The sequence below is a fragment of the Dromaius novaehollandiae genome, unplaced genomic scaffold (assembly GCF_036370855.1).
Source record: "Dromaius novaehollandiae isolate bDroNov1 unplaced genomic scaffold, bDroNov1.hap1 HAP1_SCAFFOLD_48, whole genome shotgun sequence".
Classification (NCBI taxonomy): Eukaryota; Metazoa; Chordata; class Aves; order Casuariiformes; family Dromaiidae; genus Dromaius; species Dromaius novaehollandiae.
The window spans coordinates 995,371-1,011,094 of record NW_026991436.1 but is presented as its reverse complement, the minus strand read 5'-3'; positions in this window follow the sequence as shown (position 1 = coordinate 1,011,094).

Here is a 15,724-nt window from a genome sequence, read left to right as displayed (position 1 = left end):
TGGCTCCTAAGCATCCAATGGTTAGCTAACACCTTTTCCTTGGAGGTGATCTCTGATATCTCCAGCTGTAAGAGTTCTTCTTTGCCCCCACATAACCAAATTGTCACTTGTTAGCACTGTGTTTTGTACCAATCATTCCATTTCCTTCCACTATGTTGGCCGGTGTCACCTGACTTAGTAGTGCCTCTCAGCTTTTTGTCATCAACAAACAGTCACGTACTCTTTTTGTGTCAAGACCAGAAATGAAAATGTTAACTAAAATCAGTCTGACACTTGATCCTCAAGGGAGTCCACTAGTCACCTGTATTCAACTATACAGCACTTTTTTCAGCATGGATATTTGTTGCTTTCATTTTTTTAGCTCCTCGTGCCCTCCCCATACCCATCGCTTACAGTTTTTTAGAAAGCTCCACTTTAACCAGAAGATTTTTTTCCATTGCAGTGCACCAACTCTTTTACTGAATTCCAGTGCGATTAGAGATAGTTGATCTTTCTTTTCAATGGAATCATTCACCCTATCAAAAAAGATATTAGTTGGGCACAATCTACCATGATAAACCCATGTCATATTTATTGTATTTTCAAAATACTCCCTATATACTCAGAGAAGATCAGGATCTTTATAAAACGCAGCCAGTCTCTTCTTTTTAAATCAGGCCAGTAGAGGGAGTGATGACTGCTATATGTAGAGTACACAAACAAACCCAAGAGAAAAAAATAGGACTCCGTCTGCCTGTCGACTGTCTGTCTCACTGCTAATAACCCTAACCATCAGCCTATAGAGTCATGCTTTTTCTAGCAGCCAGGATGATAGCAAGTCCAATCAGTAGAACTAACTTTATAGTCTGATGACAACTGCATTAGAGTGAGAGGTGGGAGAGGTGAGTTTGAACCCCGTCCCACTAAAGTTAGCTTTAAGGTCAGGTTTGCCACTTCTAGGATGAACACACTACAGAAGTATGACAATTCTTTCCTGTAATACCTCTTTAAAAAGAGTAAATAACAAAAGAAGTGCAAAGGTCGTTGAGATTTTCATCACAAAGTACCTGGGAAACTTCAAATAATGTATTAAGCAAAATGAATATTTTTCATTTTGATTAATTTTGTAAAATCTTCTGTCCCTCAGAAGATGAGGGCCCTCCTGGGCCCTTATTCTAGGCAAGGTGCAACATGCCCTATTTCTTTTCTATTTCATTCTAACTCAAATCAATAGTGTCAGCGCTTACTGTAATAGTAGTTTTCCAGTGAACAGTAGCCTGAAGCTGGTGGTGTTTGGTTTTTTTTTTTAACAAACTGTTATAAGAATGGGGGCTTTAACAATCACATTTGGTTTACAGTTTATCCATGACCTCTGAAACTGATTTCATTTTTTAAATGCTTATTTCTCACCTTACAGGAACCATACAGGACCCTCCATAATCCTTGAAGACTGATACTATGTGATTGGAACAAAAATAGCACAGCACAGATGGTTAAGGAACGGGACAACAAAGACAGTTCAAGATGCTGCTGGAAGCAAACTACACATTCAGTTAACTGGAGTTTAAGTATTACTTTATGCTCTCTTGCTGTTCTTAATGCTGCTCAGGGCAAGCAGCCTGTGTTGACACAGTGCCCTTTGCTTCCAAAGCTCCAGCTTTGTAAGGTCATTCTCTCTTTGCTAATCAACAAATATAGGTCCACTTTTGTTGTCCGAAAAGCGGATTCGTTGCCTGGTGTGCAATAAGCCAATAATTACACACTCAGCAGAGACATTGGCTTATTTAGTTCAGAGTTGCGCAAGCCTGGGTGCTCGGTGGTTTCCCACAAATCAAGCATCCCCCTCAAGTAGCATCAAGACAAACACATTGCCAGATTTGCAACTTTCCCTTTTGCACTGATTGGTTAGTGATTTCTTCATTCCCTGGCTCCCACCCCTGCCTCTCAAGGTCCTGATGAGGGGAGATAGTAATTTCAGCAATTGACACTGCCCCAGCAGGGTCAGTAGGTGTTATCTCCCAAGGTCCTGACGAAGAGGATATAATCCAGACCCCTTAATTAACATTGTTTCAACAGTGAGAGGAGGCTTTGCTTCCCAAGGTCCTGGCGCCCAAGCAGGCCTTATTTCAAAGCCTTGACATCCTCCCTTCTGGAGAGTAGGGCACAGGAATGCAGACTGCTTGTAACTCCCTTATCTTTCCAGCCTGCGCCAGCTGTGGGGCCCTTTCTTACTGAACTAGGAGTACGGCCTAAGGCTTCAGCAAATTTAGCTACTCATGCTAAGCAAGTGTGCGGCCTAAGGCTTCAGCAAATTTAGCTACTCATGCTAAGCAAATTTTATCTAAGTGGCTACCTCTAGACAGCTTCAGTTTTTTAGAAAAGAGAGATAGAAGTTATCCTAATCTACCTACTTCAAACATTCTTTCTGAGCTTCCCAGGGTTGTCTTGTAACAATTCCCCCTTTTGAGACTTAGATGATCATATTAGTCTCACTCTTTTAAAAACTTTCCCATATTACTTTTGTAAATGCATTGAATCACTACATAAATGCATACAAAAACTACTAACACCATTCCCAAAATTGTTAAACAGTTTTTAACCCATGAGCTTACATCAGGGAACCAGGAAGTCAACCATTTCCATGTTTCTTCAAATCCGAAAGAAGTATCATCTTTCTGAACCCCACGTAAGATTTCAGTCTGCTTCCAGATTTCATTTAGATCAGCAGAAATTCTCCTGCTTTGATCCACATATACACAGCAACCAGTGTTTATTACTGTACATACTCCTCCCTGAGATGCCAATAACATAGCAATTTTTATAACCTCCTACCTTAATGGCTCCAGTACAGTTGATCGGTTGTTTTCCATAAAGTACAGTTTTCTCCCACCATTTATTACTATTATTACATCTTCGGATACATTGATAATAATCTCCTGTCACACTCTGGACTTCCCATTCCTGTTCGGTTGTTTCATCATATTTCCTTTGATCACTGTCATTTCTTATCTGTTGTATAAATTCCATAAAGGAAAAATTAAGAGGCACTCCAATTAGCGGGAAGCCCTTGTTGGAATGGCCAGGGAAGTGGGTACGCACCCAGCAATCCCTCCGGTTAACTAGCTTCATAGATTTCGTAATTACTTCCAAATGGAGATTGTGACTCCAAAATCCTTCCTGATTCCCTTTAATTGCTTGGCTCAGGGAACCTAGAAAAACTAACCACCACATTTCTCCCCTGGTTGTTAAGGAGAACATCATTTTTACACAGATACCATAACAACGATATTAACCCTATTCCTAACAAACAGATTAAAGCATTTTTTCCCTGAATACAATCTAAATTTGAAACCGATTCACTTCTAATACAACTCGTAACATTAAAGGCTGAACTTGTTCAGCTTTCCACATCTCTCAAGGCACTGCTTTCACTTGGGTGTAGTGGATCCAGGAACCAATTCCCTGCAGTTTCACAGCAGTATTTGTTGTTAGTAGTACAAGATATGGTCCTCTCCATTTTTCTGTCAACGGCTCATCCTTCCAGGTCCAAAGATGTACTTGATCTCCCGGCTGGAATGAATGTACAGGTGAATCTAAAAGTACGGGAGATCTTAACTGGATGTACCTACGGAGAGAAGTAAGAACCTTTGCCATAGACAAGAGAGAATCCCTTAAAATTTGATCGCCCTTAACGTGCATCTGAATGTCATTTCCAGTTAAATTGACAGTGTAAGGTTTACCATACAGAATCTCAAATGGACCAACTTTCTCCCTAACCCTGGGGGTTATTCTGATTCTTAATAATGCCAGAGGTAAAACATCAGTCCATTTCATCTGAGTCTCCTGACACAATTTTCCTCTCTCTCTCTTCATTGTTTGAGTCATTCTTTCCACTTTTCCACTGCACTGTGGCCTCCAGGGGGTATGTAAATCCCATTTAATTTGTGCTATTTTTGAGATTTCCTGTACTATTTCTGCTATAAAATGAGGTGCCCTATCCAAAGAAAATCCTTCTGGTACCCCAAATCTTGCTTTGATTTCTTTTAATAACATTTTCACTACCTCCTTTGCTTTATTGGTGCGACACAGGAAAGCCTCAGGCCATCCTGAAAAGCTGTCAACAATTACCAACAAGTATTTATATCCATTACAGCTTGGTAATTCAGAAAAATCAATTTGCCAGTAATCCTCAGGCATGACACCCCTTTTTACTTCCCCTGGGGAGGGGGGGGCTTCTTCTGAATCTTGGGTTTATTTCTAAGACACATTTCACATTTTTGTGTAATACCCTTTGCAATTATTAACATACTAACTCCCACAGCAACTCTTTTACCTGTTTCAACCGATGCCTCGGCTCCCATGTGGCTACTATCATGTATTTGCTCCATCAGCTTCTTCATTATCAGCAAAGTTACCACACATTGTCCAGGAGATGCTACCCACCATCCTTCGGAAGTCTTGATGCATTTCAGTATTTCTGCTAATTTATTTTCTTTTTCAGTGTCTACCGGAATTTCCATTCTTAGCGTTCTCTCTGGAACTAAGGCTGCCACCGACACGAATAGTGCTGCCCTTTTTGCAGCCTCATCGGCCCTTTTGTTCCCTTTAACTATGACAGTCTGTCTGGACTGGTGCGCTTTGCAATGCATTACTGCTATTTCTTTGGGGTTATTAGCTGCTTCCAGTAGCTCCATAATCTCCTTACTCTATTTTATAGGATTCCCTTGAGAAGATAGCAATCCTCTTTCCTTCCAAATTGCGCCATGGGCATGTATAACCCCAAAGGCGTATTCTGACTCTGTAAACACATTGGTCCGTTTTCCTTCCGATACTTCCAGAGCCTGGCTTAAAGCAATCAGTTCTGCTTTCTGGGCAGATGTATTTGCTGGCAGCGATCTTGCTTTGATTTCTTCTTCCAAAGTGACAACAGCATCTCCAGCCCTTCTTTCTCCCTTTATGATAAAACTGCTCCCGTCAGTAAATAATTCCCAATCTGGATTCTGCAATGGAATATCTCTCAAATCCGGACGGCTGGATTACGCTCGCGCAAGAGTTTGCAGGCAGTCATGAGCCAACCTCCCCTCCTCATCAAGTGGTAATAAAGATGCCAGATTAAGGGTATTAGACACTTTCATGGTTCCATCTTCTGGCTCAAGTATTACTGCTTGGTATTGCACCATCCTACTCGCGGATAACCAGTGATGCCCCTTCTGTCCTAAAACTGCTGCAACAGCATGTGGCACATAAACAGTCACCTTTTGTCCCAACGTCAATTTTCCTGCTTCTTGTATCAACAACACAGCAGCTGCAACTGCTCTCCGGCATCCTGGCCACCCTGCACTCACTTTATCCAAGTGTTTTGGAAAGTAAGCCACAGGTCTTTTCCAGTTTCCTAAAGTCTGTACGAGCACTCCCAATGCATGGTGCCCTCTCTCATGTACGTAAAGGTCAAATGGCTTTGTTAGGTTTGGAAGTCCTAATGCGGGAGCACTCATGACAGCAATCTTGATTTCATCAAATCCTTTTCAGCACTCTGGAGTCCACTCCAGCAAGTCTCCCGGCCCCTTAACAGCTTCATAGAGAGGCTTTGCCATTAATCCAAAATTAGGTATCCACAGGCGACACCCCCCGGCCATTCCTAAAAATCCCCTAAGGTCTCGTCTTCATTTTCGGGGGGCGATCTGACAAATCGCTTCTTTCCTTTTGATGCCTAATTTTCTTTCCCCCGGGATATTTCAAAGCCTAGATAGATTACGCTTTCCTTCGTGATCTGTACTTTTTTCTGAGACACCCTATATCCCGCTGTTGCCCCCAAATTTAATAAACTGATGGTTGTTTCTCTACATTCTTCAGTCGTGTCTGCCCCCAATAAGATATCGTCCACATACTGTAATAAGGTAGTGGTATCTGTCTTACCTTGCCATAATTCTAATTCTCTTGCGAGTACCTTACCAAAAATTGTAGGGCTGTTCTTGAATCCTTGCGGGAGTACTGTCCAGCACAACTGCTTTTTGCGTCTCCTCGTAGGACTTTCCCAGTCAAAGGCGAATAATTGTTGACTTTGTTCCTCCACAGGGATACAGAAGAAAGCATCTTTTAAATCCAATACTGTAAAATAGACATTTGAATCATTTGTTGTCGTTAACCAAGTGTGTGGACTGAGTACCACTGGGTGCACATCAGTCGCTATCTGGTTAATAGCTCGCAAAACCTGTACTAGACGATATTCTTGTGAATGTGGTTTTATAACAGGCAGGATTGGATTATTGTACTCGGATTGACAGTCTCGCAACAGTCCCTACTTTAAGAAATTAGTAATGATAGGCTCCGGACCAACACGGGCCTCTAACTTCATGGGATGCTGTTTTCGCCTTACCGATTTAGCTCCTTGTTTTAAGTCCACCTGTACCGGTTCTACATATCTGGCTCTCCCAGGTTTCTCCGTTGCCCACACAAAAGGGACTACTGTGTCCATTACTTCGGAGGGAATTGCGCTTGGTCCACTCTCCACCTGTTCAGAATCCAGTGCTTTCTGCAACATAGAGGCTTGTGCTTTCCAGGCACCATTTTGTGGAATGTGCACCTGAACTTTGTTTTTATCAAAGATTATCTGTGCCCCCAGTTTATTCAGTAAATCCCTCCCCATTAGGGGTAATGGGCATTCTGGCACATATGAGAATTCATGTGTTAACACTCTATTTCCTATTTTACATTTAATTGGTTGAAAGAAAGGTTTGACCTCTCGCTTTCCCATGGCCCCAATTGCTGGCATAGAGAATTTACTCATTGGTCCCTTACAGCTGTCTAATACCGAATACATTGCTCCAGTGTCTACTAAAAATTTAACTGTTTCGTTCCCCAGCTTTACTGAAAGCAGGGGTCCAGCTGGGAATCCAATTTCTCAACCCCCAGTCCCCATCAGTCTGAATCTTCTGTACTGATCAGGAGCAAATCTGCCTCTGGAACAGATACAGACGGAGGTTTCCAGTGATCTGATTGTTTCTTCGGGCACTCACTTCCCCAGTGCCCCTTCTCCCTACAGATCGCACGTCCGTCTCTCCTCAGTGAAATTCTATTTCCCAAATTCCCTCCTACTCTATGCCCTCTGCCACATCCTCGTCCTTTTGGAAAGCCTCTTCCCCGAGAGGAAGTTTGTGCCTGGGCAAATGCAGCTGCCAAGATTGCAGCATTTTGCCTCTTATCTTTCAGTTTCTCCTTCTGCTTTTCCTTTCTCTCTGCTTCTTCCCTGTTATTGTATGCCTTAGATGCAATTTCTATTAATTGCGACATTGACATCCCCAACATACCATCTACTTTCTGAAGCTTTCTCCTTCTAGCTGGTGCCAATTGTCCTACAAATAATGTAGTAAAAGTCATCTGGTTCGCTTCGTCCTCGGGATCCAAGTCTGTCCATTTTCGGGCGGTTTCACATAACCGCTCGTAAAATGCAGAGGGATCCTCATTCTCACCCTGTGCGACTTGATATAGTTCTGCAATATTCTTGGGCCTAGGTACTCCATGCTTTACCCCATATAATATTAACTGTTGCTACTGTTTAGTCATTAACCTGCCTGCCCCTGTATTTTGATCCCAATCTGCTTCTTGGGCCGGCAGAAAACGGTTCGCTCCATCTCTAGCACTTTCTCTTTCATTTTCCTCTCGAGCTGTGTCCAATACCAGTCTCTTCTCCTCAGCTGCAAGCAAAGTATTTAAAAGCACCTGTAAATCCTGCCAGGCTGGGTTATGATTCGCAATTATCATTTTAAAGGATTGATACATCTTTTCTGGATTTTCTCGGTACGACCCGGCAGACTCCTTCCGATTCATTCAATCTGGAGTTGAAAACGGCACCTTCGCATCTACAGGCAGTCCGTCTGGTCCCACTGCTTGACGCAGCGCGGCCTCAATCACAGCATTTTGTTGAGCCCGAGTAGCCCGAGTTCTGCCTGCAGTTGGGCTACATGCCTCACTTCCCTTACCTCTGCCATCGACACTATCTTGATCTCTTTCCGGAGAGACCAATAATTGTACATCCTCTTCCTCATCACCCACTTTTAAACATCTTTTCCCAATGCTACAAGCAGAGCAACACCGAGGCATTTTCTCTTTGTCTTCCATCATCATTAACACATTGGAGTCAGAGACCAGTAGCTTACATTTTTTTCTTCTTTCATGATCATTTCTCAGAGAGAAAAACAAACCCACCTATGGGACCTCATCCCATTTGTTCTGTCTTCTGCAAAACAACATAAGTGGCAAAATTGTATTCTAGTTTAGTGTTCCCATTTCTGGCCATTTTCCCTCATCCTCCACTTTATACATTGGCCACCACTGAGTACAGTATTCCTTTCATTTTCTCCTTGTTACAGGATCCCCACCAAACTTATCCCAATGTTTCAGGATGCATCCTAAAGGAGAACAGGGGGATACCCCTGCAGATTGTCCTGTTCCCATATTATTACCCTTAAAAGAACATTCTTACCAATTATGCTTTCGTACACTCCAGTCAGCACTGTCCAAATGTGTACAAAGCTTACATTGGGTTACCACAACCAATTGCCCCTATATCATACCCTCGATGCAATGTCTCTTAATAATTACTGCGTTGCACCTTTGAGCCGCTTACCCGCTCCGACTGGGGAGGGTGCGCGCGGAGTCCCCGAACAAAACGGTTGGTGCGCGCTGGAGTCCGAAGAGCAGCGTCTCCCCGCCGGGAACTGGCAAGATGATCCGGGCAAGGCTTTACAGGGAGGGTCCCATCTGGGTCACCAGAAAACTGTTGTCCAAAAAGCGGATTCGTTGCCCGGTGTGCAATAAGCCAATAATTACACACTCAGCAGAGACATTGGCTTATTTAGCTCAGAGCTGCGCAAGCCTGGGTGCTCGGTGGTTTCCCACAAATCAAGCACCCGCCTCCAGCTTTTCAAGTAGCATCAAGACAAACACATTGCCAGGTTTGCAACTTTCCCTTTTGCACTGGTTGGTCAGGGATTTCTTCATTGCCCGGGTCCCGCCCCTGCCTCTCAAGGTCCTGAGGAGGAGATGGTCATTCCAGCAATTGACACTGCCCCAGCAGGGACAGCAGGTGTTATCTCCCAAGGTCCTGACGAGGAGGAGATAGTCCAGACCTCCTAATGAACACTGCTCCCGCAGTGAGAGGAGGCTTTGTCTCCCAGGCTCCTGGCGCCCAAGCAGGCCTTATTTCAAAGCCTTGACATCCTCCCTTTCGGAGTGTGAAGCGCAGGAATGCAACCTGCTTGTAACTCCCTCATTTTTCCAGCCTCCACCAGCTCCGGGGCCCTTTCTCACTGGACTAGGAGTGCGGCCTAAGGCTCCAGCAAATTCAGCTAGTCATGCTAAGCAAGTTTTATAGAAGTTGTGCGAAGCGGCTACCTCTAGACAGCTTCAGTTCAATAATTGACAGTCCAGGTCCCAAGGTCTTCAGTTAGGGATACGTGGACCTCCAGTTCTTTTGCCAAATTGGCAATACGTACCTAGAAATAAAACATTTTGATTTAATGTTTCTTTTAGGGCTTTAGCAGTTCTAGGATGCCCGTGATTAAAGAATGCTTCTTTTCAGAAAATAGAAGTTATCCTAAACTACCTAGTTTGAACATTCTTTCTGAGCTTCCCAGGGTTGTCTTGTAACAGTTTCCCACAAATCAAGCACACTCCCCCGGCATTTTCAAGTAGCATTTTTACAAACACATTGCAAGGTTTGCAACTTTCCCTTTTACACTGATTGGAGAGTAATGTACAGACAATTATACTACTGCTTACACACCAATTTACTACTACACATGCTCGGGGAAGGGTCTTCACCCGGGCGTGGGGCTTTTTGACCTGTGGGAGTGATTTTTTGTGTTTTATGGAGGACAGTTCAGTTAGGGATAGATGCACCTCCAATTCTTTTGCCAAACTGGCAACACGTACGGAGAAATACAGCATTTTGATGTAGTGTTTCTTTAGGGCTTTAGCAGGCAGAGTCCCAGGGGGGCGGGGGAGGAGAGCTGGGGCACAGGCTTGGCCCTGGAGCCCCCCCGCCTGTCAGCAGCTGCCCCCGGGCCAGCTCCAGAAGCGCAGAGCTGGCGCCGGCGCTGGGGCAGAGCGGCGGCAGCGGGGCGCGAAGGAGAGCAGCGAGCGAGGCCGGAGCAGGCGCTGGCGCGGAGCTGCCGAGCAGCGAGGCGAGCGCAGGGGCGCGAGCGTGTGGGCAGAGAGCCGGGCTGCCCCCGAGGGGCTCCTCGAGGGCGGCAGCAGCACCCCCGGCCGCCAGCATGCCCGGGCTGCCCGCACAGGGCGGCGCCGGCGCCGGCGCGCGGAGGGAGCGCGGGCCGCGGCGGGGGTGCGCGGCCCCCTGCGCCGCCGCGGAGGCGCGCGGAGGGCGCCCCTGAGCTCACAGAGGGGCCCCGCGCTGCGCCGCGCCGCGCCCTGAGCTCACAGAGGGGCCCCGCGCTGCGCTGCGCTGCGTCGTGCTGCGCGGTGTTGCGCTGCGCTGCGCTGCGCTGCGCTGCGGTGCAGTGCGGGGCTCTGCGCTGCGTCGTGCTGCGGGGCGGTGCAGGGCGGGGTGCTGCAGGGCGGGGTTTTGCGCGGGGCTGTGCCGCGCCGCGCCCCGCAGACGCCGCTCCGCGCGCGCGTTGCTCGAGGGCGCCGGCGGGGGGCGGCTGCTGGCGCCGGGCAGCATGGTGCGAGCGCGGGGGGCGTCCGGCGCCGGGCGGCGCCTGCTGCTGCTGCTCGGGCTCCTGGCGGCGCTGCGTGCCCGGGACAGCCGGGCTGCTCCGCGGGCAGCGCCGGGCCCAGGTAGGGCGGGCGGGCGGGCGGCGCCGGAGGCGGAGGCGGAGGCGGAGGCGGCGCGGCAGGCTGGGGGCGGCGGGGCCGGCTGGCGAGCGGCCGGGGCGGCGGGAGGCGGCGGCGGGGGCCGGGAGCGGCTGGGCGAGGCTCGTGGGGCCGCGGGGAGGGGGGTGCGCTGGGGGGCGGCGGGGGCCGGGGGCGAGAGCTGTGCCTGGAGCGGCGCCTGGCGCTGGCTGACGGGAGCTGTTGTCCCCGCGGGCGGTTGCAGCGGTGCCCGGCGGCGATGGCGATCCAGCTGCGTGGCCGGACGCCGGCGCCGAGCCTCGCGGACAGGCTGGAGGTGAGTCCTCGGGGGACCTGAGCTTCCCTGGCAAGAGCAGAAGCGTGCCTTTCCTGGCGCCGCTTTGGCCTGGCGCTGGCCGGGGAGCTCTCGTGCCCCCGCAGTGCGAATGCTGCTTCGTGTCCTCCGGTGCTGAGGGTTGCCCCTTTGCAGAGCGCTGGCTTCCTTGGTGGAGGTTAGAGAGCTCCGCGGAAGAAGGGGCCGAGGGGCCGCGTGTTTGTTTGTCTTGGGGGTGCTTGGGGGCTGTCTGTGGCAATACATGATGAGAACTGCTCCCATCGGTGGTTGCTTACAGATGTGGCTGAAGTTGAGGATTATCCAGCTTCTCAGCTGCATCCCGTTGCCGAGCCTCCAGGTCTTCCCAGGGGTACGTAGTCAGTTTTTACTTCCCTGAAAGAACAAGAACTTTCCTTGTGCTATTTTGCTCCCATGAAATTGTGCTTCATACTTCCTCTGGGGTCCAAGGGCTTTACAGCCGCAGGGGAGTCCCAGGGGTAAGTTGTGAGCATTTCTTTCCTTTGAGAGCTGCCAGGCAAAAGGTCCTCTCTGCCCCTCCACAGCTTTGGGACTATTGACCTACATATATGTCCCATGTGATGACGTGACCCCCCTTCCATTCATTACAACTGCTTTGTGAAGAAGTTGGTAGCAGCTTCTAAGGAAAACTTGCCACCTCTGTGTTGGGTTTCTGCTCTGCCTGTAGGCTTTGGTGATCCAGCATTTTGGCTGTTTCCTCTTCCTGACCCTCGGGACGATCCCCAGGGTAAGTACTGAATATGTATTTGCTTCGTAGAAGAAGCTTTTACGTTTCCAGCTTTTCCTGGTGGTGAGTGTAACTGAATAAGTCGTTGGCTGATGCTCAGAGGCACAGAAGAGCAGAGTGGGACTCGGGAGGCCTTGAGAGATGTGCCCCGGGGTGCTTTGCCTTGCAGGGTCTTTGTGCTGCTTCCAAAGCCTGCTGCAAAGCCAGCGGGCTTGCTGGGGTTGAGTTTACAGCTTGTGTGAACTCCGGGGTGTGCTCTCCCGCAGCAGCTCTGTGCCTGCTTAGATTTATGGCCGTACGGTGCCACTGCAGACACCCGCTAAGCGTTTGCAAGGTGCACATGAGCAGAAGTATGGTGTAATTGTATGTTCCCCGTCATTCACCACCCTTCAAATCCGAAGTTGTCTATGGAAATACATGATGAGAACTGCTCCCATCTGTGTTTGGTTACAGATGTGGCTGTAGTTGAGGGTTCTCCAGTTTCTCAGCTGCATCCCGTTCTTGAGCCTGCAGATCTTCCCAGGGGTATGTAATCAATTTTTATGTCCCTGGAAGAATAAGAACTTCCTATGTACTATTTTGTTCCTGTGAACTTGTACTTCCTACTTCCTCTGCAGGTGGTTCAAGCGCTTCTGTGGAAGTATGTTGCAGCACATAATGAAAACTTGTCTTGTCTGTGTTTGCTTACAGGCCTTCCTGCAGGCAGGGGCCTTCCAGCTTCTCAGCTGGATCCCACTTCTGAGCCTCAGGAGCATGCCAGGAGTAAGTGGTGGAGATGTATTCCCTTCCTGGGAGGAGCCTGTGGTTTCGGAGTTGTGTTCTTGGGCCGTGTAGCTTCAGTCCTTGGCTGAGGCTCATGCCTGCAAAAGAGCAGAGCGGGCTTTGGGAGGGCTTCAGAGATCTGCGGTGGGTGCTTTGCCTGGCTGCTCCAGCCTTGTGCTTTTCCAGTGCCTGCAGCAAAGCCAGCAGGCTTGTTGGGGTTGAGCTTAGAGCTCAGGTGAACTCCAGGGCATCCTTTCCCAGCATGCTTGGATTTGTAGCCACGTGGTGCCTGTGCAGGCACCCGATAAGTGTTTGCCAAAGACTCAGGAGCGGAAGGGCAAGACGAGTGCCTTGCTGTAATGAGACATTCCATGCTCATTCGCTACCATTCAAATCTGAAGCAGCATATGGAAATAGGTAACGAGAGCTCTGCTCGTCCCTTTGGTTGCAGATGTGGCCGCAGGAGATGGCTATGCAGCCTCTCGTCTGGATGGCCAGGCAGAGTCTGTGGGGAGTCGTACAGGTGAGTCGTGACTCTTTGCCTGCTCTTTTGGGTTATTTGAAAGAAGCAGCATTTACTTGTGTGGATGTTGTTCATGTGCAATTTAACTTAATACTTTCTGTTTAGGTCCTCAGCAGAGGAAGTACAAGGCCCAGAGAGGAAAGTCGTCTGAGAAATATTCTAAACTCCTTCAGGACATCTTGAAGGACTTGGAGAGAGCAGCTGGTGGGTAGATTTCACTCTGTGTTAAGGGAGATCATTGTAAACGTGAGGTTTTAGAAACAGCTATGGATAAGCTGTGGCTTACGCAGGAGAAAGGGATGGATCAGAGCCTCGCCGCAGTGACGCACCACATCACTCCTTGCAGGCATTGGCAAGCCGCAGAGCTTGTTGAGGGTCTCTTCTGCAAGCGTGTTCTTCGCCGCGTTTGTTAATGTTAAGGTGCTAGAGTGTGGGAAGTGTCCTAAAGCAAGGCGGGAGCGGCTTTCTGAAGATGACCTTTGTCTCTGGTGTGTGGAGATGCTTGCAATTAGTCTCTGGGGAATCCCAGAGGTGAGGCGTGACTCTTGGTTTACTGTGAGAGGCGCCGTGTGCCTAGCCAAAGGTCAGGCAGGCCCCTCGGCCGCTGTGCGAATCTAGACCTACCCAGGGCATGGCAACATCCCTTTCAGTGCACTGGAGTTCCTTTACAAACACGTGTATTGCCCCAGGTATTCTACCCTTTTCTCCTCCGTGTGTAATTACAGATGTCCCTCAAGTCACTGAAGCTTCTGCAGCTTCTCAGGGGCTGGAGCCTCTGCTCGAGCCTCAGGGAGATCTCAGGGGTAAGTAGTCTGTCTTCCTTTCCTTTTGATTCTTCTATTAGTATTTTCTCTTTTTTCCTCTTTTATTGCCCTCCTGGGGAATCCAAGGTGCCCAGCACACATGCCCTCCCTGAAGCCCAGGGGCACAGGTAGGGGCAGCGCTGGTTCAGGCTTTCACTGGCCGGTGGGCTCTTGCCCCTGAGAAGTGTCAGTGAGCTTTCTTGTCCACCGGTGCCAAGAGACCAGAATCAGCCATAGTAACACCACGGCATGTAAAATTGCCTGGGAATCCCAAACACGCAGTGAGATTATCAGTCCTGCAGAAGCCAGGGATGTATGGGATTGTCTCCTTTCGTCCAGGCCTTGCTGGTGACAAAAATGCCGAGGCTGCAGCTCATAAAGGCCAACAAAAGCAGCGTTTGGTCCTGAGCGCTGCAGTCTTGGGTTCCGCACTGTTTGCTGTCGTGCTGATGTGTATCGTCACTTTCCGGCTGAGGAAGAGAAAACAGTGAGTTGTTCTTTAGTCCATGGCTGCTCTTAGCGTGTGTAGTGATAGTGTGGTGGAGTGCCTGGTGAGCTGTTGAGAGTGCTCTGTTGAGACGTCTGCTGTTAGCTTTCTTAAGCAGACTCTTCCTTCCTGGCAGCGAGGGCTCTTTCCTGAAAGCCATTCTCGTTGCAGAGAAGCGGTACCAGCTAACCCTGCCGCTGCCTCCGGCAGACAGGAGCCCAGTATGGAGGAAGGCAGAGCAAAACCAGGGAGCGAAAGAGAAAAGGAAGAGCTTACCACAGAAAATGAAAATGCCAGCAGCAGCTCCACTCGGCTTCCTATTCTAAGCAGAATAAAAAACCTGCGCCTATTCCAAAGAGAATAAAAACCCTCGTGGGCTAAAATGGTGCGAGTCCTTGGCTGTTTTGGTCCTTTGTGTCTGGGTGTAATGCACAGCGCTTACGGCAGGGTTGGATGAGGGAGAGGAGCTGTCAGAGAGTTGCCCTGCATCAAGGGATGCCCTCGGTCCCCTCATCACTGTAGTTTCCCAGCTCGGGCTGTCCTTAAGGTCTCATTCATCGGAATGGGGGAGCGCAGATGAGCCTGGGAGCACAAGTGAAGTCACTGGGAGTGCTCCAGTGAATCCCGGTGGATTTGGTGACCGAGAGGGGAAGGAGGTGCTGCGAAGGATGGCCGTGCAGCTCTGAGCAATGAGTTAGAGGAGTGCTAAAGTGAGACGAGAGGCTGCTGGGGCTTAGCGCAATGGTCTTCTGTGCGCAGAAGCTGAACATCTCCAAGTAGAGAGAAGTGAGAGGGGGCTGGCAGGGAAAGAGTAAAAAGCACTGTGATAGGAAGAACAGTACTGGCCTTAGAAATGGCACAAAAGGTAACCAAAAGACCCACAGAAATGGCATTGCTCTGCTCCCAAACACTCAAGCCATGAATACTAGAGGTAAGGCAGAAAAGGGAATACAGTCCTATTTGGAGGAGCGCCCAGGATCCTCTGTGCTCTCTTTCAAGGGGGTCCAAGTGGACTCTTACCTTTCCAGAGGAACGTAGGCAAAGAGTTGCTGCCTCTGAAAACATTGGTCACCCCTATTGCCAGCTTGCAGGAGAGGGAAAGGAGTAAAGGCCCTCGTAGGATCCAACAGGAAGGCGGTGGCAGGAAGGTGCAGCCCCAGCACCTGCAGTGTCCCTGGGGAAGCTCACAGAGCCCCGAGAAACCTGGTGAGGGAAGGGCGTAGGACAGGAAAGGCAAGCGGTGAGATCTGAGGATGTTTCTCAGGTGGCCCAGCAACCC